The 25,199-nt window shown below is 33.5% G+C and overlaps 1 long non-coding RNA gene across 1 annotated transcript; it reads right to left on the bottom strand.

The window, feature by feature from the left end:
- Nucleotides 1–149: 149 nt before the first annotated feature.
- LOC146998220 (uncharacterized) lies at nucleotides 150–23,535 on the bottom strand. The gene is made up of 3 exons (XR_015040040.1): nucleotides 22,819–23,535; nucleotides 6,300–6,510; nucleotides 150–1,145 (listed from the first exon to the last, which is right to left on the bottom strand). It is a non-coding gene; the product is annotated as an uncharacterized LOC146998220 (long non-coding RNA).
- Between the last annotated feature and the right edge of the window lie 1,664 nt (nucleotides 23,536–25,199).

Raw genomic sequence — 25,199 nt, 5'->3', positions numbered from 1 at the left:
ACACCCTATTTGCATATTTAAACATTTATTATTTATTAAACACACTATTTACATTATTGAAAGCGAAAAGATAAGTTATTCAAATAAAATTTTTATCTTTTTGGCATTATTAAGAATAATTACAAATATTAATATTGTGAAAAGAAATGTAAATGTTTTCGCTATATTAAGAAACATCATGTATTTTAGATTGATTCGGGTATGGAATTTCTCTTTTTTTTTTTAAATTTATCTACATGTTCGCTGTAAAAACAGTTCTGAAAGAAATTGGAGAAACTTACAAAAAATTGTATAACTGAAGAATCTCTGGGCAATTTAACGTGGGGGAAATTAAGAAAATAAATGTCTTATATATGAAGTAACAAAATGATATGAAATCTACATTCGGATAATGTGCATTCACATGACATTAACTTATAGCTTTATTTTCTTACAAAGAAAGTTTATGAAAAAGAAGGAATGTAGTTAATATCTAAAGGTCCTATATAGTTTAAGAAACAGGACAAATTTTGTGTAACTTTTATTGTTAAAAATAATGTTTTTGGGTGAATTTGAAGCCCTGCAATTTACATTCAGAAACTGTAAAATTGCACGATACTTTAAAATTGCACGATTGTAAAATACTATGGAAATATATGAATTGATCCAAAATTGTGCCTATTTCTTAGCATTTGTATTTTTCAAAAGATACCTTGCAACTGATAATTTTAACTCATGACATACTTACCCAGATTTTTAAACAGGCTCGTGCAAACATATTATTTTTATCTGTTCAAAGATATTATTTACATCATTATGTGTTACATTTACATCTGTCCATGAATCTATCGAGAAATTACTAAAATTGGAAAGTCTCTGCTATTCACAGTCGTGTTATAAAGATATGCCCTGAGTAGCTATTGAATATAAAGGTGATAGAAATCGCCATACCATCCTTTCAGTATTAGTCAGCAATCATATCCGATCATTCTCTTCCATGCATTTCAAAGTTTCCATATAAGTCTCAAATGAAAAGCTGAGTAGGCATGTTTCCTTTCTTACAGTGAAGTGGTCTGACAGAATCTTTAAAGGAATCCGACCTAATAGTGAGTTTTTTTATAGTGCTCGGGCTCAGGGACCTGCTCTACATTTTCACATAGATTTTGCTGAAACGACAAAAAATATTCTTGCATCATTACATGTTACGATTTTGACCTAAAACACTTAATATATAAATAAATAAAATAAAAGGATTATTTAAATCAGGAATTTCAAACTGGTGGCCCGCTGGCAGTTATATACGTGTAGCACATCTGTGGTTGCAAAGGTTTCAAGATTTTAGTTATTTGAATTCCAAGTTTACATTATTTTGAAAAAAATGTAACATGAATGACATATCAGAAAATCTATAAATGGAGCTAGCTAACTTACACTGTGATATAAATTTTATTCAAAGATTTGAAGATAAAAATCTAAGCAAACGTTATCCATACTTCTCGAAAAATAAGTAAATTCAATTACTAATTTTTGTATTAACAGTAATCAGTTTGTTTGAAATTTATATCTGGATAGTTTTTTTTTACTTCCTTGTACGAAGTAAAAAGGAAGTATTGTAATCGCGAAAAGTTTCCGGCACCATATTTCAAAGAAAATATCCATTTTGACCGCTATCGAATGCAATTTAACGATGTTTTTGCAAGATACCTGTACGTAAGGACAGAATAAAAGACTCGTTTCCTCCAAAAAAAAAAAATTATAAAACTGCTTTAAAATTAATTCTGAAGAGAATTTTTCGTGGCGTCTGTACGAACGCATGTACGTACGAACGTATTTCGCATAAATCAAAAACGAGTAGCCTCAGAACGTTGAAATTTTGTATATAGGACTGCTATAACATGTAGATGTGCACCTCGTATTTTGGTTCAATCGGCCGCACGAAACGTATATAAATATATTTATATATATATCCGCTCTGTTACCCGACTCAGTGATCTCAGTTTCTTTAATCTTATATGTTTGTAAATTGTACATTTTTTTCTTTAAAAATGATTGAATTATGTTCTTTTTATCTTCCGGTTAAGGTTTTAATGTCTTTAGTATATCTGTATGCAATATTTTTAGAATTATCAACAATTTCAATATTGTTTAAGTGCCGCTAAGCATTTTTTTATGACGGCCATTGATTGTTTACATTAGAAACAGCAGACTAGTGGATTTGTTGCTAATCTAGAGAAACTTAGCTTCGCAAAAACAAAGATAACGCCTTAATTTATTATTGCCAATTAAATCATGCTTAATCCTTCCTGGAATGTTTTCGAGGAAATAAGTGTTTGAGATATACTTCGTAATTTTTAATATAGATATTTTGAGTTTTTATGTATTTTTGCCTTCTCGCGAAGTGAGAACTGAATTAATTGAATGAGAAATGCTCAATCGTCTGTGAAAAAACTGTTTCTTTTTTGTTTTGTTTGCTTAATTTTTTATACACCATTCTAGCTTTATTATAGTATTTGAATAGAACATGTGGCAACGATTAGATAATTCTGTTATTTAAATGATATAAATTTTGTGCATTATGAGTTATAATATAAACGAAATATAATACTGTTAAGTGAATCTAGCGCCAGAGTGTCGCTATGGTAAACAAATATTAGAGTGAATTTTAAAGAATGCATTTATTCTATTGTGGTTTATGCGCTGTCGGCGAAGTAGGTTTAATTCAATCCAATAAGTTTAAATGAAATCAAGAAAAATTGCGTATAATTTAATATTCCCTACAAGGAAGTTATGTGGTGTACACATCAGATTTTTTTAAATTAAAGAAAGGGATTAGGCTGTCATTATTTATTTTCAAAGTTCTCTCTTATATGAAAAGTTTTATCTCAGAACTTCGAAAATTTTACACAAATAATTTATTTGTTTATTGTCTCACAGGTACCAGGCTTTAGATTTCATACAGAAAATAATTATAAATTTAAATGTTTTCTTTTGCTTAATGTTATTATTTATGCATGTTTTAATAAACATTTAGTGAACGAAATTAAAAATTTAGTTCATTTTTTTTATTTGTATGATAAAAATTTCATTCTTCTAAAGCAAATTCCATTATTTGTTTTCAGGTCGTGCATTCGGCTCGATTTAGATGACAGTACGTATCTTTGAGAAATTCGTTGCAAAGAAAAAAAAATCCTCTGATTCTTTTGCGAGTAAATTTTGTTACTTACCTATGTGATCTTAAAGGACTAAATGCACACAGAACCGATGATAGCTTGATATTTTTTTTTCACAAAAGATACACTTTATAGTTTTGGAAAGTTTCACGAAAGCGATCGTACAGCTCTTCTCAGTATGAGAAGTACAATTAATAGTTACCACTTCAAACTACTAAAAAATTTAAACAAAAGACAACACAAAAATCCTCAAATGCGTAAGCTCGAATCTCTGAACACTCTGAGCCCCATTCTGAACTAAACTAGAAGCTAATGCTCTCTCCAGTTTTACATTTTTCTGCCGTCCGCCCAGAAATTTCCAGTACCTTCGATTTTTCTAAATTGCTGGAAAGCATCTACAGTTGCATTTACGAGTATATACGGATAGGACCACTTGCAGTTATATAGTGGTCGGACAAAAATGTCGCCAAAAGCGCACCAAGTGTGGTGACTTTTAGCGATTTCTCGCCAAATTTGGGTAAAGAAATTAGTCGCCAGCTTGGCGTTATCTCGCCAATGACATTTACCTCAATAATAGGTGGGCTTGTCTCTGTAACCTTAATTTTCCTGCGAAGCTTCGTCTCCTAGGCCCTTTTATGTTACATAATGAAATAAATGCTACAATTCACATAAAATTTTACTTACATGATTTTTACATATATAAAATTCCTAACAATATGCGCAATAGATAAAGACATTTGCATTTAAATTACATAAATGACTGTGGCCGATGAAAACCTGAGCTTGTGCAATAGGTTTCAAAAGAATTTTAAATCACATTCAAACTATTTTCTGAAATTGTCCGTGAAAGATATTGTTACGAAATGTACAGGCGCGGTAAGATAGCTTCCCCGCAAAGCAGATTTAGGGTTGCCATGAAATGGCAAGGGACGACAAGGATGCCACATTTGACGAGAAATCGCCGATTTGACGACAAATGGAGAGCCTTCTGGAACGAATTATTACCGGTTTAGCCCAGAATGTTCTCGAACACAAGCGAAAAACTATATAAACCCTGCTGGTACACGAAGAGTCTAAGGTGCCTCGTCTAGAGTGCGAGTCACTGAGTCTCAAGTTAGTCAGTCCGTGCGGAGTCGATCGAGTTAACAGCAGGGCAGCGAGTGCCGAGTGGGTCGTCGAGTGCATCGAAGATCTGTTAGTGTATCGCGGTTAGTGCATCGTCGAGAGAGTATGTTAAGCTCCGGGAACGACTCAACCGAAGATTTGGAAGCTGTGCTCTGCGTGTCGTCGAGTGCATCGCGAGTTGTAGTGTGGAGAGTCTCGAGTGTACGTGGAATTCCGAGAACGACCGAGCAGAGTCGGGAGCTCTACTCTGGTGCTTTGCAGTGAAGCTGTCTTCCCCGTTATTGCCTGAAAGTGTGAAGGCTGTGTCGCTGAGTTTCAGCGTGTTTATAGTAGATTTTCGACGACTGTAAAAAGTCACTTTGGAGCTCTCCTGATTAATATTAGCTAAATAAAGTGTGTTTCGATACTTCAACAAGTGTCGTTGTTATTCACTCCAAATCTACGAGCTTCAGTACGAATATGAAGGAAGAAAAATAACGCAATAATATGTTAAATGAATAGTTTTGGATTTATTTTACAGGAAAAAAGGTCTCATATTGATTTCTTAGAATATAATGCATTCTTCATGTATAAATAAATATTGCTGCAGGATACGGATTCGTTGATACCTCTTAAAATACAAATTCCAGATAAGCAAAGAAAAATCAGCAATGTATTATAAAAATCCTCGGCATTATTACATTTTAGCTAAATTAGAAGTTCTTAAGAGCTAGAATACTGAAGAACTGTGTAGCGACTATTTGTTGAGTTCTTTTAAGTAAGAAGTCCAAAGAAAAAAGGTTAAAGTTACCCTTTATTCCAGCTCAAGTTAACAGATGACTCTTTCTCGGTCTTATAATAAGCCTCTATTTGGGCTTAAAAAGTTAGAATATATAAAACTAATCTACCGCTAACCCTAAAAAACAGCCGGAGCTGTACAAAATTACTAGCCCTTATTTAAAATCACCGGCGTATACTAGAAGGCACGTAACAGTACGGCCAATAACAGTTAGACTAGCAGCAACAATGTGGCCGAAAGGCATAAAATCCTCTTCCAGTGAAGTGCCCCAGACTTCAGCTTAAATATTCATTTACATAAAACGTAATCCCAAAGACTCATTCTGGCAGGGAGACGTAGGTGAAAATGAGAAAATTAAAAAAAAAAAAAAAAAAAGGCTTGTTCGAAAATAAAAATAACTATAAGGAAATTAAAATTAATACTAAATATAGCACATAAGCGCAATAATATATAGCACAATAATTAGCTGGAAATAGCTCAAATAAAACGCGGATATTAAATTAAATCATAATTATTGCACAAGAAATAACGTCATTTCTCGAAGTAGCTTGGAGATTAAATTCCAATTCAACTAACCTCTAAATCTCCCAATTGATTCTGAACTAAAGTCCTACTTTGATACTATTGTTATTATTCTGGCATGCACCGGGGGAACACCCACCTATCCCTGCTCTTTCCAGATTCCTGAGTGAATCCCGAATTGGACCTGACGTCTGAGAATGTCCGTAAATAGTATTTATTCTCCAGGTGAGGTAAAGCTGAGCTGGGAAAAACTTTGAAGCTCATTGCTTCCTGAGAGAAAATGCCAAGACCGGAAGGAGCTGTAAGAAGGGGTAGTGGTCAGGCACTGTTTAGCTGGTCACACGGCCTAAAGCATCGAATCTTATGTCATGAAGGAGCGTGGCTTGGCAACTACTGAACGAAATGAAAAGATATATGCACATAATTAAAAAAAAAATCCCATGAAATATTCAGAAATTGCATGAATTGCAAAAAATAAGCACATTATTTAAATGGTGAAGAAATTAAGAACAACAATGAAATGGCTGTTACTTTTCAGGCTACTGAGGGCCGGAGAGTGCCTGGCTGAGCGGTGGCATGTAAAGTCCAGTATGTCAAAAAATCACAATAAAGAAATGAACATTCTTAAAATTACTTGGTACGTCAGTAATCGAGAGAATGCCCTTAAAATGGTCGCAAAATTACGAACAGTTCATCTAAAACATTGTTGCGTCAGTGGAACTAACCTCCTAGCTTTGAACTCGCATTGATATACTGCAGTCATAGGTCTCTGAAATCTGGAATTCCTGATCGTAGGGCTCAGAATATGGAGTTTCTTGTATCTTCCAAAAAAGTAGCCGAGTTGGCGAGGCATCTACAAATGGCGCCAAGGAATGAACTTCATCATAGCTCGCGTTCTAGTTGAACTATTTTTTTACAATTGCAACATTTTTACACCTATAATATAAAGAACTATAATTTTATATAAGAAATAAATACTTAAATACAAAAAAATGTCCACAAGCTCAATTATAAACGCAAAATAATCCCTAAAATTATCACACGCAAAACAATACAGAAATATAAAAATAGAATCAAGAAGAATTTAAATATTTACAAATATTACAACAATAAAATATGCTCATAATGTTTTTCATTTTATTTAAATTCTACTGAACCATATACAGATCAGAGGATGGTATATACTATTTCTTCTAATGTGTTTCCAGTTTTACTGTCTGACGGAGTTTTCAGTGTAGTTATTGCAACGTGTTGACAACTGCTGCCTCGAAGGCGAATTATTTCCACAAAGATTCTTTTTGTTTTTTCGTCATTGCTTTTTCTTCTTGCTTCCTGTTCTGACCTCGTCAAAAGAAGTTCGAAGGTCGCCCCTAGAACTATTCCTCAAGTTACTTTTTTGACGACCTTACCTCCCCTCTCGCAGTTTCGTTTTTCAATCTAGATAAAAAGGTTTTGTGCGAAAGCTTATTGTTGGATTTTGTTATTTTCCTTTCTTTGAAACATATCTATGACGTTACTTTCTGAATTGTCTGCCAAGATAAAGTGAAAAAAATAATAATAAAGTATTTCCTTTTCCTTTTATTTCTTTTCACGGCAATTGTTAGATTCACTCCATGTATGTTTCTTTAGTAATATGTGCTGGTAAAACGAGTAAAAGAAAGATTAGGAAATTCAATTGGCTGATTTTTTTTTTCTCCCTTCCTCATCCACTTTGGGCTTATGATATCTTTTTCAGGTTACATAAGAAGGATATCTCAAATTTATGGAGGACTTTTTTTTATCTTTGTTCTTCTTTAAAAGTTTTTTGCTCAGACTAGTGACGGTATCTTTCATGCTTGTTCTTTACGGTTCTCTGCTCAAAAGCTTATTCTGTGTAAATGAATTGTAATTTTGAAAATCTTTCGTTTCATTGGATTTCAATTTTAATTCAAGCTACAACAAAGTATATTTTACTTTATATGCTTTGCACACATACATCAACTAATTCATTAGCACAAGAAAATTTAAATCTAACAATCTGCACATAATGAAACTGAAATCGATTTTAATTAAAAATTGTTCAGCTGAGTATAATTCGTCATATAGGAAATATATACTTTTCATAAAAGCTCATCGTTTTAAATATAAGGTTTTTACATCTGTCCATTATTTCCACAAATGACCAAAGTGGTGAGAAGTTTGAAACTAGCAGCTTTCCTAAACTTCGCTTATTCTAAACTGGAAATATTTTATGGAATTTTTATGCTCCTGCCCAAAAAATTGCTTGGATATGAATAATTTTATCTTAATAGGCAACGAAGAACACTTATCTTCTTCGGAATACAGTCGTCGAATGCATTATAAAATTTATAATTACTTACGTAACACAACCGTAATAATCAAGGCCGTAATAACCCACGTCAATATACAGACAAGGTAAATGTTCTTCCAAGATCAAACTTTTCTTTTGACGCTTGAGACAATGACGTATCTTATCTGTCTGGTCAGTGATGTACAAGGCCCATTCACAGAAGTAGAAGACATGAGAAATATTGCTTAGGAGAAGGACGCGGACGTCACCAGGATGTAGTCCCGTAATTCGAGAAGTGCAGACGTGTAGAATAGTAATCTTGTTACCAAGGTTACTCTATTACAAGTTATACTAGGTTGTAGGATCTATAGATTTAACCACCTTTTATTTATTCTGAGTTATTAGAAGCTCTAAAGAAAAACGCGAGTTCACTGCATTAATAGAAATCGTAGGGTCTCACTGTTCTTAGGTACACACAATAAGTCAAGGCTCTTGACACAGACGTCAGCGACTTCGCAGCGACTAATCCAAGACAAAATTTAAAACAAATAAGCAGTAAAACATCAGACACGATGACAGAGCCACCTATAAAGAAGGATAAAGTAAGGCTCAAAAGCGTTTTGAAACAAATAGCATAGAAAATAATACCCGTTTTCTGGAACTAACCTCTTGCGTGCATAGCTGTCTGAGGTAATTATTATAAAAAAAAGGAAGGAATATTATAATAAATTTAACCAGTCCAATTACAGTAATTTCCTTAGATCCAGGCGATAAAATTTCATAAGTATACTTAATTAATTTAACAATACAGCAAATGTATTGCTCCTTTGAGTACACTAATTCAAAGAATCGCTCCAGTCCCGCAAATCTAAATTTTAAATGCAATGTAAATGATGTAGTGTTTCATTATATAACTCCATTTACATGACAAATACTTTTAATTCCGCTCTGAAAATCCTAAATTGAGAAATATATTTTAAAGCGCATTATTTTTCACTCCACAAAAGCATCATATTGTTTAAAAATTTAATATACAATATAAAATAAGAATCTCTTTATTTTTACTTTGTAGAGAAATTAGGATCTCTGGAAGCAGGAGAGATTGAAAAATGAGCAAACGCCTTCGCCGGGAACCGAACCACGGACTTGTGAAATACCAGCTCATTGAGCTGACCCCTACACCATGAAGGCACGCTAGGAAGGCGGTAGAAATGCATTATATACTCCCGCTTTTAAAGGGCGACTGTTTCTTTCTTAGAGGACCCAATCGCCAAATCTTGGGTGGAGAGAATCATCATCCACCAACCATTTAGCTCGGGCGCCACTGTAGAGACATTAGGCAATGTAGGAAAACTGTCATTCAAGTGAATTGTAAGAAACTATAATGTAGACTAGAAACTCACAGTATAAAGACTGCCTGTATTCATACTTGGAAAGTCAGTTGCATTTAACAATGTGCATGTACTGTGTAAATAAATTTCGGCAAATTATACCGTAAGACCATATATAATGAACCGATATATAATGTAGGCATAACGAATGTATGAAAGTGCATATATCTGTAAGCAAAGTAATGTAAGGGAGTGTAATATATGTAAATATTTTTGTGTATCAGTAAGCTATGTATAAGTAAGTTATGCAATTTAAAGTAATGCAATATAAATGCAGAAATGTCTAATAAAAATGCATGGGTAACGTATATGTTTTGTATTATGAATAAGGGATATAGGATGTCTAACGCAAAGCAATGTATGTATTGGAATGTCTATTTCATGTACTGGAAAATTATGCAATAAGTACCCAAATAACATGTAATGTAAGTAACCTGTAAGACTATTATGTTTGTAAATATTTGTATCTAAAAAATTAATCAGAATGTATCTGCATGTATCTATATGCAACTGCAAGTATATGTAACCTAAGGTTAAGCAGTGTAGGTAAAATTAAGTAATATGTGAAGCAGGCGTGCCTGACTATGTATGTATATAAAAAAAATGTAACGTAAGGCACATGTAATATTGGCATATGTAACTGTACGTGCAAACTGTATTTATATGCAGTCTACAAGTAATGTAGGTATATTTATTGAAATGTACAGCTAAAAACTGTAACTGTATACAAAAGTAATTCAATGCAATGTAAGATTAATGTAATTCAGGTAATGCATATGCATTGTATGCCGGAAATGAGAGACAAAGACAGTATGTAACTCTGTAAATTACGTTATCCATAGAATATGTTAACCAGCAAACAAGAATGTAATACTAAATATTAACAGCCCTTGTATGGCCATGTAATTGCTCTTTTGAATGACTCAAGGTTCAACTCTAGATACTGGTGGACGTGGCGCTACAATTAACCGATGGTAAAGGGGTGGTGCCCACGTCCCCCGTCGCATGTCGCATGTAGAGACATTAGAATAATTTTTCGAAGTCAGAGAGATGCAAAATAGCAAACGCCTTCGCCGGGAATCAGACCACGGACCTCTGAAATACCGGCTCAGCGTGCTGACCACTACACCACGAAGGCACGTTAGGAAGGCAGGAGAAATACCTTATAACGTTACTTAGGTTTTTCTCTAGTATGCTTGCATTTTTTAGCATATAATAGCAACACTGATATTAGGTTCTATATCGATTGTTAGCGCAAACGGGCAATTTACTCAGAAGGGCTATTAATTTTCTTTTGCATTGCGCGTTGGCTCACTATAAACGTTGATTGGCTTTTAAAATTTTTGCCATCAAATATTAGAGCCCTGCATTATATATTTAACGAAATTAAATAATGATGAATCTGCATAAATCTATGTATGTTTCTCACATTGTGTTAAAACAACGGCACCTAGAGCCAAACAACGGCACTAGAGAGTTTTGAATAAGGTACGTCTCCACCCGAATATGAGCATCTGGAAACTCAAATTTGGAATTTGGAACTTTTTTTATTATCTATTTCATATTTCGTGAAGCGTTTGTGAACTTTTGATGAAGAAACTCACTCAACGATTTCCAAGCGAGAAATGCCAACACTGTATGGAAAAAAAAAAAAACATTTTTCTCTCCAAGGCGCGAGACTGTGTATCGGAAATTCTAAAGATATGCTCTTTTAAATATTTTGTGATATTGCTGTTAAACTGAATTTTGTGGTTTACGTGCGAAGAACATGATATTTGATAAATAAAAGTAACACACAAAGCTTTAAAGAAACGACCCTTTGGGCGAATTATTAAATCTGAAAGCTTTTAAATTTTTTTAATTTAATTTTGTTTTTATTGAATAATTCGATGGCAGGAGGCATGATGATTGCCCTGTAATCATCATCGGATGTATCATTTCTGCTATATTTCTTTCTTCTCTCTCTATGCAACGAAGCCTAGTGAATCTGTCTTAAAAATCATGGAAAAATATAAAAAAAGTTGGAGATCAACTATAATGCGACAAACAGTGGTTTAATACGCGAACTCCATGTCGGCCGAATGCACAATCTCATAAAAAATATGATAGGCCAGATTTCTTTAATTAAAACAAAGCTTCGCTTACTTAATAAAGTATATCAAAATATACATAAACAATAATAATAATAAAGCAAAAGAAAAATTCTGATATGGACATTACATGAGTTCCTTGTACGGCATACTAAAATATATACATTTTTGGCTGCACTTCATTTAAGCCTATTTTCTCGGTTATTCTAATTTAATTAACCAATTCCTCAAGGCAAGTCGAAAATGACGTCAAAAATCGCAAATTTTGAATTGAAATACTCCGCTCAAATTTTGTCATATAGCAATTATTTAGATTTCGTTATTCGTCCATAGTTAATTTTTTAAAGTTTGACATTGAGAAAAGATGAATATTATCGTCATTTAAAGCACTTCTGGAATTGGAAATGTTTTACTACGACCAACGATTGTGAAAATAAAGGTTGGGTAACGACTTTTAAGCTATGCAAGGCAGGTGGATATATATATATGTGTGTGTGTGTGTGTGTGTGTGTGTGTAAGATATAACAATTTTATAAATAAGTAATGATTCCAAATGTGTAGATGAAAACAGTGGAATTTTTAACAGCTCTATGTAGTATCTTCTATTAGATACTGCGTAGATGACAGAGAATACCGTAGTGGGTTGAAGGTGGCAGAGTGGAAAGCATGATGACGCAATTTAGCGCAACTTATCTTGAAAAATCGCAATCTTTATTTTTTTTACGTATATCAAACCCTCCGTTTTTCAGACAAGATGTTTCCTAATAATATTTGAATACAGTAAGTTGCATTTTGAAGTACGACGTCGTTTTAAGCAAGTAAGCGGCAGCAGTATACATAAGAAGCATGTTGCCGGCGGGAGAACTTATGCGGAAAAGGGAAAAGTATCATAGAACTTCAGAGGAAGAAGGCTGGGAGTTGGAGAAGTTTCAATTCAGAGTGTTGGTTTAAAATTAATTTGATTGGACAAGAGGTATCTGCATTAAAATGTTACGTAAGATAGAAAAATCTGGAACCTGTGAGAAGAGATGAATTTAGGGGCAGATCACCAAATTTAGAATGTTAATTTTTGAAGTCGCCAATTACTTTTTTTGAAACAGCTGTCATATTTAGTTATATCTTATTGATCTGCTAATTGAATTAAATAAATATGTGCAATTAAAAGTGAAATTCCTCTGTGTGTCTTCTTTGGATATCTCCTTACCACTCTGCTAAAACCATGCCTGAACTCTGATGCCAAGCGTCACGACTGCCAAAATATCACATATATCTATACATATTATATACATTTTTTCGCTATTATATACATTTTTATTATTATATACATTTTTATTAAAATTTCTTTTTCGCTTTAAACAAGAGCTTCAATGGTCTGTTTCGGCGAAACGCGTAATGGTATTTAACCTATTTCGTAAAACAGTTTTTTTCCCTTGAAAAGCCAACTGAGAGTACGAGTGGGTTAATTTACTGTTTTTCCGCTATTTAATTATTGTTTATTGTAAATTGTATTGATGCATTTTGTGTCTTCATTTTATTTTAATTTTAATAGGCATTTTATATATTGGCAAATTTTAATTTAAATTTTTTATGTATAGGCATTTTATATATTGAAATTTTATAATCTATGTTTTTATACCTTCCTTATATATATATATTTACCGTCGATCTATTTTTCATGTGAGTTAACATTTCACATTTCACAACGGTCAGATTAGTTAATTTTTTAGTGCATTAGCAAGTCTTCCAGCACTAAATTTGGCAGTTTTATCGCGTAATTTACAGTTTTTCCAGTTTTTCCAGACAAATTTCTTATTATTTGTGTAGTACTGTGTTACAATATTTCGTGGAGCTACAACTCCTGGTACCCTTTTAGCAAGTTCGCAGCAATGTTCCTACCTACTACTATTCTTTCAAATCTTTTTGCAGCATTATGCGCAAAAGTTTTTGAGACCAGATAGGTCTTACGTCTAATTACCAGTTAGCTTTACATTTTTCTTTTTCAATTATTATATACATTTTATATACTACTATATACATATATATATATATATATTACAAAACAATTTGTTTCAAGACAAAAATATGCCTAGTATTTTCGCGCTTTAAACTGCAGAAAATTATTGTTATGTCTTCAATAATAATTTTCTGCAGCTTAAAGCACGAAAATACTAGGCATATCTATATTTTGTTTTTAAAAAATTGTTCTGCAATTATGAAATACAATAAGCAGCTATTAGCGCTTATAATATTTAATAGTTTTACAAATGCAGGGATCAGAGCTAACATCTCAAAGACAAGGGTTAAAGTTTTCCTCTATAAACTTTACTATAATTTAAGCTAGCACTCTAATTACTTTTACTTACTGCTGGTAAATTCTTTGTTGCATTTATTTGAGATTTATTAATTATGAATTTGAAAATTTTAGTCTTTGTGAAACATTAGTTCTACATTTCTTACTTTATGTCTTACATATATATATACAGAGAGAAAGACAGAGACAGAGAAAAGATATATATATGGGATGTACCAGCTTTTGTCCGGAATAAATAGATTGGTGAAGAAATATAGATGTAGTCGTAGCTTAAATTATCAGACGAAAAGTTTAAAAAACAGGATCCATTTATTATTGGTCAGGAGAAATAGAAGTTACGAAAATCATATTTCCGGAGTAAATAAAAAAGAATTACTAATAAGTTTTTGTATGAAGTTTACTGCATCGAAACATTAAAGAAAAGACCCCGATATTCCTTTGCGAGTCCTTTTATAGCCTCTGGAAAGGCGGAGCTTCCAAGAAATGACGTCAGCCATTCCAGTTCGCTTTAAATATCTCCAGAACATTCTATAACTGTACGTGTAGAAAAAGGCGGGAAAAACAACTTGACTACGAGCCTGTGAATTTAATTCCACGCACTTTCAAATAAGAGGTCGTCGCCATTAAAAATGAAAAGAACATACAGTTAAAAATTTAAGTGTATTCTTGACTATGGAATTTTATTATTACATATATATATATACAGAGAGGGAGACATACATATATATGTATATTTACACAAAAGTATATGTATAGACAAAAAGCAGGAAATTTAGAGCACATTTAATATAAAGACCCAAAATATCCTATAAAAATTCAGTACCAATATACACTGTCTACCAATAAGTATTTGGACACCTATGCAAATGACGATATCTGCGGTCCTAAGGTACGTCACGGACTCCGCCGGTATATATCGTGTAGGAAACAGCATCGGCTTTAGTAGCATGCAAGATGCCTCGCAGTTCTTAGCTCTCTGATTTCGAGAAAGGTATAATTATCGGGTATCGCATATGTGGCCGATCCTTAAGGGACATATCTAGCGATCTGAAGTACCCAAAATCAACAGAGGCCTATGTGATTAAGAAGTGGAAGGTGAGCGGTGATTGTCGGAATGTGCCCCGAGTCGGCAGACCAACGAAACTGGGAGATAGGGACCGACGAGTGCTGTCCAGAGAAATTCGGAAGAACCGCACCCAACCGATGGCCCTCATCCGCGAGAAGTTTCAACAGGCACCCGAGAGTATTGTTTCAATGAATACCATCCGTAAGGAAGCACATCTGCTTGGTTTTCATGGTCGTGCTGCTGCCCATAAGCCTTTGATCACAAAGTCCAACCGCGCTGCTCGGTTAATGTGGTACAAAGCACATCGAAATTGGACCGTAGATCAGTGGAAACGGGTTCTTTGGAGTGACGAATCAAGGTTCACCCTTTACCGTTCGGATGGCAGGGTCTGGGTCTGGCGTCTACCTGGAGAACGTCTCCTGCCAGAATGCATTGTGCCAACAGTCAAGTTCGGCGGCGCAGAGCGATGCAGAAACCTTAGGATTGGAGCAGAGTTAGAGCGATGCAGAAACCTTAGTTTTGCCAACAGTCAAGTTCGGCGGAGGTGGAATTATGGTCTGGGGGTGTTTCTCCTGGTATGGGCTAGGACCCTTGGTCCCCATTCATGGTAAGCTCAACTCCGATGCCTACTGCACTATTTTGGATGACAATGTGCTTCCTACGTTGTGGCAGTTTTACGGGTTGGACCCCTGTTACTTTCAGGACGACAATGCCAGTTGTCATGTTTGGACGTTAACCAAGGCTTGATATGGTGCCAATGGAGTTCATCGAATGACTGGCCTGCCCAGAGTCCAGACCTGAACCCTATCGAGAACCTCTGGGACGAATTGCATCGCCGAATTCAGGGGTGCACTACCCACGTATTCAGGGGTGCACTACCCACGTATTCAGGGGTGCACTACCCGTGCAAAATCGGTGAAGCAAATTTTACGTCTTCTCCAAGTCAAGTGGAAGAAAATACCACTAGTTGTCATCAAAGACTTGTGGAAAGTATAGCCCGGAGTGTCCCCGCTGTAATTACCTCTCGTGGAGGCTCTACTAACTATTGATTTTGAATAAACTTAGTTTTTGTTTTCTATCACAGGTGTCCAAATACTTATTGGTAGTCAGTGTATTTCAAAATATCCTATAAATAAAGAAAATAAGAATTAAAGAAATGGGAAATTAAAATCTAAACATTATAAATACCTGAAAAATATATCTAAACCAATACTAGAAAAATAAATAAAGAAGAGGAAGTCAATTAAATGCGATGTAACGTTATCAAGAGAATACATCAGACTCGGTTAAATCTCAGTCTCACTTGAAAACACTTGCGTTTCTGTATTTAAAATCAGCTGATGAAAAATTCTAAAGTTTTTTAACTATGACAGTTCATCCGAAAATTTTGAAGTCCTTCTCGACGCAAGGAAAAATTCAAAGTCAAATCAAGTAAAGGAATAAAATTAGACTTGAGTGAATTTAAATTTCAAATTAAAAATAAAAGAATAACACAAATAAACCGAGAACATAATTAAAAACTTACTTATAGGATGAAGTAGTAACCGGTTGTGAAAAAATAGGGAACAAATCAATTTGAAGAAAACATCAAATTTTGAACAAAGTGAATATTTAAGCAATTTCCTACACAATGTAAGATTGAAATTGAAAAATTAAAATTAAAAACGTAGAAATAGAATCTACTAGAAATGAAAAAGGAAAAACTATATTTTCCTGCATAGAAGCAAAACCCAAATTTGTTAAGTAATGAATTTAGATAAACAACTAATTATTATAAATATTAATTAGTATAACTAATTACTTTATAAATTATTATAACTAATTATAGTACATAAATGAACTAACTATACTATATTATAATATAACTATACTATACTTACAACTAATAATATTACATATTAACTAATATATTAGTATGTAAATTATTATACATTAATTATTATAACTGATTACTGTAAATATAAACAACTTAATAATTTTAAACAACTATTTAATAATGATAAAGATTAAGACTTAGATTAAACTTAATAATGATATTAAACTTAATAATGATAATCAGAGAAATTTTCTATTGTAAATTATAAAATATTTCTACTGTAAATATAAAACCTATAGTAGTGAAAATGAAAAATTTGAAAAAGGAAGGAACTTCGAAGTGCCTGGGTTATTAATGCAAAATGACAACTAATTAGAGTTCAATTAATGTATTAATTCGCTTCTGTTAAACGAATGGAATAAAGTGTAGTGTTTAGGTCAAAGAACAATTGGAATAAGTTGTGGTATTAAATACCAAAATAATTAAAATATTTTTTTCTTAAAATTGAAAGGTGTAGTGAAAAAAATGAGAAAAAAATATTTGTGTTATGCTTCGTTTTAGATGTACCTGAAAGGTTTCCTACTAGTTGATCATAACACTTAAAATTTTTTAACAACAGTATTATACTAGTATTAATAAAATCTTTATATTGCGTTGTGTTTTCCGGATTAACCCTGTAATCAGTTTGAGAAGTAGACTGGTGAAAATCATGAGCACACAAAATAAAATAACCATTGACTGATCTAGAAAAGTGAACCTATTTATTAACTTCTTTAGCAATTACTTAATCCATTACTTAGTAAACAAATTATACTCAATCAGAATGGTCACATATTGATGATTAAACTAGGCATTAAGAACTTAGTAAACAAATTATGTTCAAACAGTACTATAAAATATTGAGTTTTACAAATCCATACTCTTACCGAGTAATATTACTTTTAACTTTAGTCCTTATAATATCAACTATTATTACTATTACAATCAGGTAAACATATCAGAATAAAAACTTTGAATAAATTAACAAAACCCTCCCCGAGGAGAAAAAAAAATTAACAAGTTACACTTTCCCCCCCCCAAAAAAAATAGACACACTTCACATAGAATAATCAATGCTAAAATACTGCCGATTATTGCACTTAGTAACATTAACTAAAAAAAAAGGAATTCAGTTATTGCACATAATAAATTTCCATTTTTTTTAAAGTATAGTTTAACTGGATAAATATTAATCGAATTCATGCTATTACATTTTACAAGCAAAGTTAATCCCTGAGAGGAGCAAAGAAGCTCAAATAATGACACATTTACAAATCAATCCTCACCATGGAAGAAATCCACAAGTTCAATTAAATAATTTCATGAAGAACTTATTTTTCCTTAACCAATCTAACTAAGTTACAACAATTTAAATAAGGTTATAATTCCTTAGCCAATCTAATAATACTTAATCGACACACAAAAATGATTTCAATAGAGTTAGGTTAAATTTATCAACTACAAAATTCTAAATTCAACAAATTAAATTATTTCAATCATTTTAACTGCAGAATTCTATAACATCAGACTATTAAAGCAAACAAAAAAAGAACTTAGCTGTAGAATTCAGACGGGCAGCTGTGGGATGGGAGAGTTGAAAACAAAACTAAGGTGAAGAATTCGGTGAAGACAAATAGACGTCGTGTTATTGATTTAGGCGCATCAACTTTTAATAAGAAGCAGGCGGAAATGTTCTGGAAAGTGGCATTAACACTCAGCAAGATGCATGTCAGAACAGTTCGAGAGGGCGACGGTGACAGCAGGAAGCACATCCTTCGAGGAGGTAGAAGTCACAGCAAGATCAGTTGAGTAGAAACATAAATCCATAAAGATGACGCTCAGATGATCCCTGAGAATATTAGTTAAATTCGAATCTGAAGTGGGTCTTAACCAACGCTTAAGATGAAAGTTCCTTCCAGAAGCAACGTATAAGATGAAAAAGTTCTTTGAACTCCGAGGAGCAAGAAATTGATGACACTATATGAGGATCTTCACTTTTTGCAGGGAACGGTGTATTATTTGTTTTCTTCCAGGAGGTTAGACCAAGGTTAGGAAGTACTTGATGACATATTGAAAAAATGATTAGTACGATGGAAATTTTAGCTAGTATATGTTTAAGATATTGAAAAAAATCTATTATCTCATCTCGATGCTTCACTTGCGCACTGACGCAGAAAAATTTATCGGGCCGAAGACCGCGAGATTCCGCTACTTTGACAATCATTAGGTAAGCCTCAGGAAGCAAAGGCCTAACAATGGCTCTTCCAAAAGTGGAAGTCTCACGAACATTATTCCGAAAAAATCAGCTGCCGGCGAGTACAACATCAAGTGGCAAGTGAAAAAGTCCAAAAAAAGTGACCTCGTCCTTCAAAACAGCCCGTTAAAAGGGAACGCGCTGGAATACCAACTTGGCATTGCTCACTCCCCGCCAAAAATTAAACCAGTTGCAACTTCAGCATTCCTTCATGTTAACAATCTCGCCAAAACCACCACTTTGAAACCCCAACGGAAATTTCAAGTCGCCAAGCCGTCGCCAATCAGCCACGCCTCGCGAAGTTGGAGAACTTGGTATTTCAACAACCCTGTACGCAGTCCCAACAAAGGAGCGCTGAAAACTCGAAAAAACCACTATTTTACCGGAAAGAGGGCACTTCTTCCCCCAGAAAAGAAATCACAACGACAACGGGAAAAATCTATTAATTAAAGCTCATAACTAAAATGCAATTAAAGTTAGGAAAACGAAAGTTAGGTCAAATTAAAGAGCTAATTTTTCTGCAACTATTGATATTAAATACTAAGAAATCGACTTAATTTTTATCATGAAAAAATGAGTTTATTACATGAAAATTCACCTATATCCATTGTCTGAGTGTACAAGATTGAAGACGCTGTTCGCGTAAAACCGAACAGCCGAAATAGATTACACTAGAATTAATAAGCCAAATAAATGAATATATCCAAACTTGTTGTGTAGCTAAAATTTTGAATATTTACAAATTTAAATTTTGTTTTTTATGATTCACTTAATTATATTAAATTTGCTATACAACATTTGTAACAGTAGAAAAATTAATTTTTTTGTAATAGTAGAAAAAATATATTTTAAAAATTTATTCATTTATATAAAACACGCAATATGAGTTTTTATTGGTGCCTTCTCTAGAAATATTGAATCAGTAACTTGCTCATTATCATACTAAATTTTTAATGAAAAAAGTAGTCCGTAAAATACAAAACTGACCAGAAGAGGCAAAAGGAAAAATTTTAAGATTTAAAGAACTTTCACTTGAAAGAAATAGAGATATGATGTTCCACTGAGTTATACAGAAATGAATTTCATTAGGCATAAATTTACAGATTTTAATATTTCTACAAAGAGTAATTTGGAAAACAGTAGCTCAAAATTCTCCACGCAAGGTAATTCTCTGATTAGAAAATCACAATTGCTAAACATTTTTTTTTTTTTTTTTTTGAGTTAACATTTAAAAAAACCTGCTCGTGACAGATAAAGAAAAAGATACATTTCCAATCAAACTCACTTAAACGAATTTCTTCAAATTTTAGTTTTCTTTTTTCCAAAATGTTTACATTAAGGGCCTGAATCCTTTTGCGTATAGCGTATTCAATTTGTGATATTGTATGAGATATATTCTTGCACACAGAATACAATGTCAATCTACTGCCTAGGGGTGTACTCTGGAAACATAGAAATACTACTAAGTGGTCTACAAACTCGGGCATGTGCCGCTTACAGAGTTCTGTAGGTTTTCTCCAGTGGTACATAGTATGGGCGAGCAGAATTTTTGACACACGTATATCGGCCAGTAAGAAATCTGTTGCTATATTTCATACTGTAATTGGCCATTTTTGACAGACCTTTTGACACTCCTATATAGTCTAGAAAGGAATTTGTTGCTTTCATCTTTTTATTGGCCATGATTGCCTTTTAAAGCATCCTAACCCCAGTTTATCCTAACATTATACTAATCCCAATTCGTATATGCAATCTTCATGAGGAAATGGAAGCTTCACATTTGAGTTGTTGCCCTGTACTTAATGCTGGAACGTTCTAGGAGAGGTATTGGGAGGCGAGACATAAAATGGATTTATAGATTAGTCTCTTGTGTAGCTTTGCTTTTTTTTTCGTGTTTGCTTGTTCTGGCTACAGTTGTCTTTGCAATCTGCCATTAGAAATAAATAATAATAATAATAAAAATTCTACTCTTTTTCCCTTCAACAGATGATAAAGAAAAAGTCTGCATGAGACTAAGATTAATAGATTTAGCTGCCTAAATTCGCGCTCCAAATGCCAGCATACGAAACCGACTACTTTAGATAGAATTATCTTAAAAGAAGCTTTGGCCACTAAAATTATTTCAATTTCCATTCCAAAACATTTTATAATCACTGGAGGAACAAATTTTCGCCCTCATCTTCAATGTCAGAAAGGTATGCAAAAGTTTATAACTTTTGTCTTACTCACAGCCTCTTTGTCTGCGTAAAATCCTCACCAAGCAACCGCTGGAGGAAAGGAATTCCGATCTATCTGGGTTCCCTCAATGGCAGACAACAAATTATCACCGACAAAACTAATTTACTAGAATCTAGTTTAACTAAAATAAAAATACCACAATTGGCTGTCCAAAGTGTTAAATTTGATCCATTTCTCGTCAATAAACTGCGCATTTTGGATGAAAAAGACCGAATCAACACTGATAAATAAACTGAACTACTGTAAATCTACTTTTCAGCCTTATGATGTATTGCTAATATGCCTTTTTACAACTTAAATCTTTGTAAAATACCCAAGATATAATAATTATAGATTACTTGTTAATGTGCTTTTATGCTAACGGTCAACATTTCTGGTTAAGAGTAGGTTTATCAATTCTGTTTCTGAGAATTCTAAAGGTACTGGTTACAAGCTGTTGGTGCTACAAACCTCAATTCAACGGTCAGTTGCATTGTATGCATTATATAATTATTTGATCGCATTTATTTAATTGAAATAACAGTTTTTTAATCATGAATTTTTATTGCATTTTAATAACCAATATCCTTTTACTGTAATAAAACTCAAAACTAATAGAAAGAAAAGGTATAGTTAGAAAATAAATTTTCGGTCTGAAAACGACTGCAAGAAAATAAATTGTTTGTATAGCCACCAGAAGCAGAATAGTCGATGGGAAATCGCAGCTCGTTTCTTGCAGGCTTTTAGGCAGAGAATACCTGCGAAACTAGGAATTGCTCGTAAAAACATTCTCGTGACCAAATCTGGCTTTATACTTGTAAGTATGTTTATGATGTAGAATTTTTTCCCTCGCCTTTTCTTCCAGATAGGATGCATTTTATTAGATGGGCAAGATTCTCTGCTAGAATGTCTCTACCATTTATCTTCTGCACCTTTTTTTATTCCCTTCTTTTCCTTCCCTCTCCAGAATTTTCCAATAGATCCCTATCCTTGTTATTTTAAATATAATGTGAGCATATTTCTCGAAATTTTAAAAAACATAAGTGCCTTTTTTTCTATAACTTTATTTCTTAGTTATAACCCACATTAGTACATGATTCATGGTTCCATTCCTATCGTTCATATTTTTAATTCTTATTATATTCTGGTACTTATTTTTATGTCATTAAAACTACTATAAATTATTGACAATTACAGTTGTAATAAATTATATTTAAAACAAAGCATTCTAAAAATTAAGTGAATTGAAAAATATGGATGAAAGGTGACTAACTTAATGATATACACCAAGGAGACGGTACACCAAGAACAAACAAAGGTTCTGAATAATATTTAAGATCGCTGATGCTGCTCATTTATTTTATTTCTAACTCATCTAAGGCAGCGGGTTCTTAACATTTTTTGCATTATCTCAACGTTTCTTGCAAGAGTTTAGACACAAAGTAACTGAAAAATTATGAATTGCTCGTAAAAACCAGCTCGTGACTAAATTTGACTATTTTTGTATGTTTTATCGTGCAAAATGTATGTTTTCTTCCCTGCCTTTTCTGTTCTTCCCGTGCGCCTCTTTCACCATTACTAAATGATTGTTCACAAACCCTCTCTTTTTTCCAAAACCATATACATATATTTATTACATTTATATTTTTAATGAGTTTTATAAAGTAAGCTAGAATAGTGTAGAAAATTTTGATACATATCAAAACTTGAAGTTATTTATTATACTCACAATCTAAAACAAAATACATAAAAGGTAAACAAAATGCGAACCTTTTTCAGAAACTATGAAATTCATCCCCAGGGAAAGTCCCTTCTGGTTGAGAAGCTGTTTCTGACCAGGTAAGTAGTGTAAGAAAACGTAAGTGGTACCCTTTAAGAAGAAACAGGTATAAATCGCAGGATCTATGAAAAAATTAAGGTTATGTGATAAAAATATTTTGTGATGTCGTTGCTTATGCTTATTACACTAAAACTCCATACAGCCTACTTTCTTGGATAAAATTAACAAATTTTATGACCACGAAATTAGTAAGATTTAAACAAACAATATTCTAAAACGTACTACCATTTGCTCAAGTCCATACTACATTTCAAATTGAACAATTATAATAAAACTTTCTTTTTCTTAATTAATTTATTTATGCAATACAATACAACAATGATCACAAAAGTATTTTTATCATTTTCTTGTCAACAACCAATACATAAAGCTTGCACACATCCTTTGCATTAAGGCACTGAACCATATTCTCTTCGCCGTCTTCCTCATATATATTACAGGGAGACGAACACGATGTGAAATTTTATGGTTGACAAGCAGGTAACTCGGTATGTCGGAAGAAGCGTATTTGGCATGATATTACGCCTAATATTAAAAGGCATGACTTAAGCTGTGGTACGACTTGCGTAACTGTACGCTAATTTTCAGGAATGATCCCCTTTTCTGTCAAAATAATTTTGAAATGAAGGATTTGTTCCTCAAGTGTTTAGGATTTCCTTTGTATTTTGCTTTTACGATATAAAGTTAGCACGCTTTCAGAAAATAGTATTGGTATCAGTTTTGCTAACTGTTAAAAGAAATCCTCCATTAATAATAACAGAATTTACAGTGTGTACTGTGATTCAGCTATACAGCAAAGGATTTCTTTCCAGACTCCTGAATGCATTAAAAAACTGTGAAATACTGGAGTTTGGCTCTAGAGGGCTGTAATCCAGCTTGCTTCAACATATTAAATAAACACGGTAGCAAAATAAAATGTTCATCAAATTTTATTGGCGTCAAAATCCATATAATTCGTCTCCCAGTTTTTTACTTCTGAAACCTGAGCTTTTCTTGGCGCCGGCTAAGATTCTCAAATCAAACAGCTATAAATTTTCAAAATAGTTTTGAAACATACAGGTATTATTCCGCTCGAGAGTTGTTCTTGATTTGATTTTAATCCGAGGCTGCTTGTAATTAATAGCAAAATTTTAATTGAATAAAATTTAACAGCAAGTAAGCAAAGCTTATTCAATACAAATTAATAGACCCAAGCAGTTTTTAAGATCAGAAGGGAGTAAAATCGGAGGTGAGCCTCGTGTGACCAATTTCGTGAAATGCGAAATAGTAAACTATATTATTATTATTACTTTCATTATGGTAATAAACTCATATTCCACTAGTAACATTAATTATAAGAAAAATATTAATCAGCTCGAAATCTGATATTCAAATTTCCTAATGCAAAGTATGCAAATGATCAAATTTTCAAGGGAAAGTAATGTTAATTTCAGTCTTAGCACGTGTTTCTCCGAGCAACTATCATCGTAGAAAACAAGTAACAACTGCGGACGGTTTATCTTTTCTCCTTGTTGGCATTGCACGAATGGTTGCTCCTGGAGCCACAACCATTCATGGCATTAAGACGTTGTCGAAGATATTATAGACAACTGGACGACTTCGAAGGTGTTTGCATAATAGGGATGCGGAAAACGAGCTGATCATACCGAAAAATGGACAAACAGTAGCTGTACAAAGATCCTGGCAACAATAGTTGTTGCAAGATTCTCATCGGCAGAACTAAGGCTCTGCAAAATGAAAGTGCACGAATGAGAGGCAAGATGGCATAATTATGGAACAGGTAACGATTTTACTCAACGGCATCATTGTCCGCTGTACAACTTCCTACACCTTTTCCATATGACTAGTGGCACCTTCCACCATTTCACGGCGCTTGGCATATGCGGAATTTATTTAAACGTCCTTTAAGACGTCTGCCTTTAACCTCCCATCCTAGACATAATCGTCTGGAGTCATATCGCAGTCGATAACCATGGCTGCCAACCAAATTGCATCTAATAGTTGTTCAGTAATGAATCCCGCTTCAGTATTGGAGCATATAATCATCGAGTCCGTGTGTGGAGGAGCCAGAGCTTGCAGTTCCAATCAGCCTTTGTTTTACAAACGAACACAGCCATTATCCTTGGTGTGATGGTGTAGAGTGGTATCTCTTGTGACAGGTGACGGAGGACGGGGACGCCTGGCGTATAACATAGGTAAACAGGCATATGTCCCACGTCCTACACTATCTCGAAGAAGCAACTCGCTGGAGCCCCGTGAGGCTGCACCGGAAGTTTACATGGCCATACAGGTGCTAGATGTCGGGTAGTTT

Source organism: Stegodyphus dumicola, chromosome 3 (assembly GCF_044657685.1).
Source record: "Stegodyphus dumicola isolate Sdum_Otavi_A_Nest chromosome 3, ASM4465768v1".
Lineage (NCBI taxonomy): Eukaryota > Metazoa > Arthropoda > Arachnida > Araneae > Eresidae > Stegodyphus > Stegodyphus dumicola.
The sequence above is the reverse complement of the archived record's forward strand: the minus strand, read 5'-3'. Positions and strand labels throughout refer to the sequence as shown.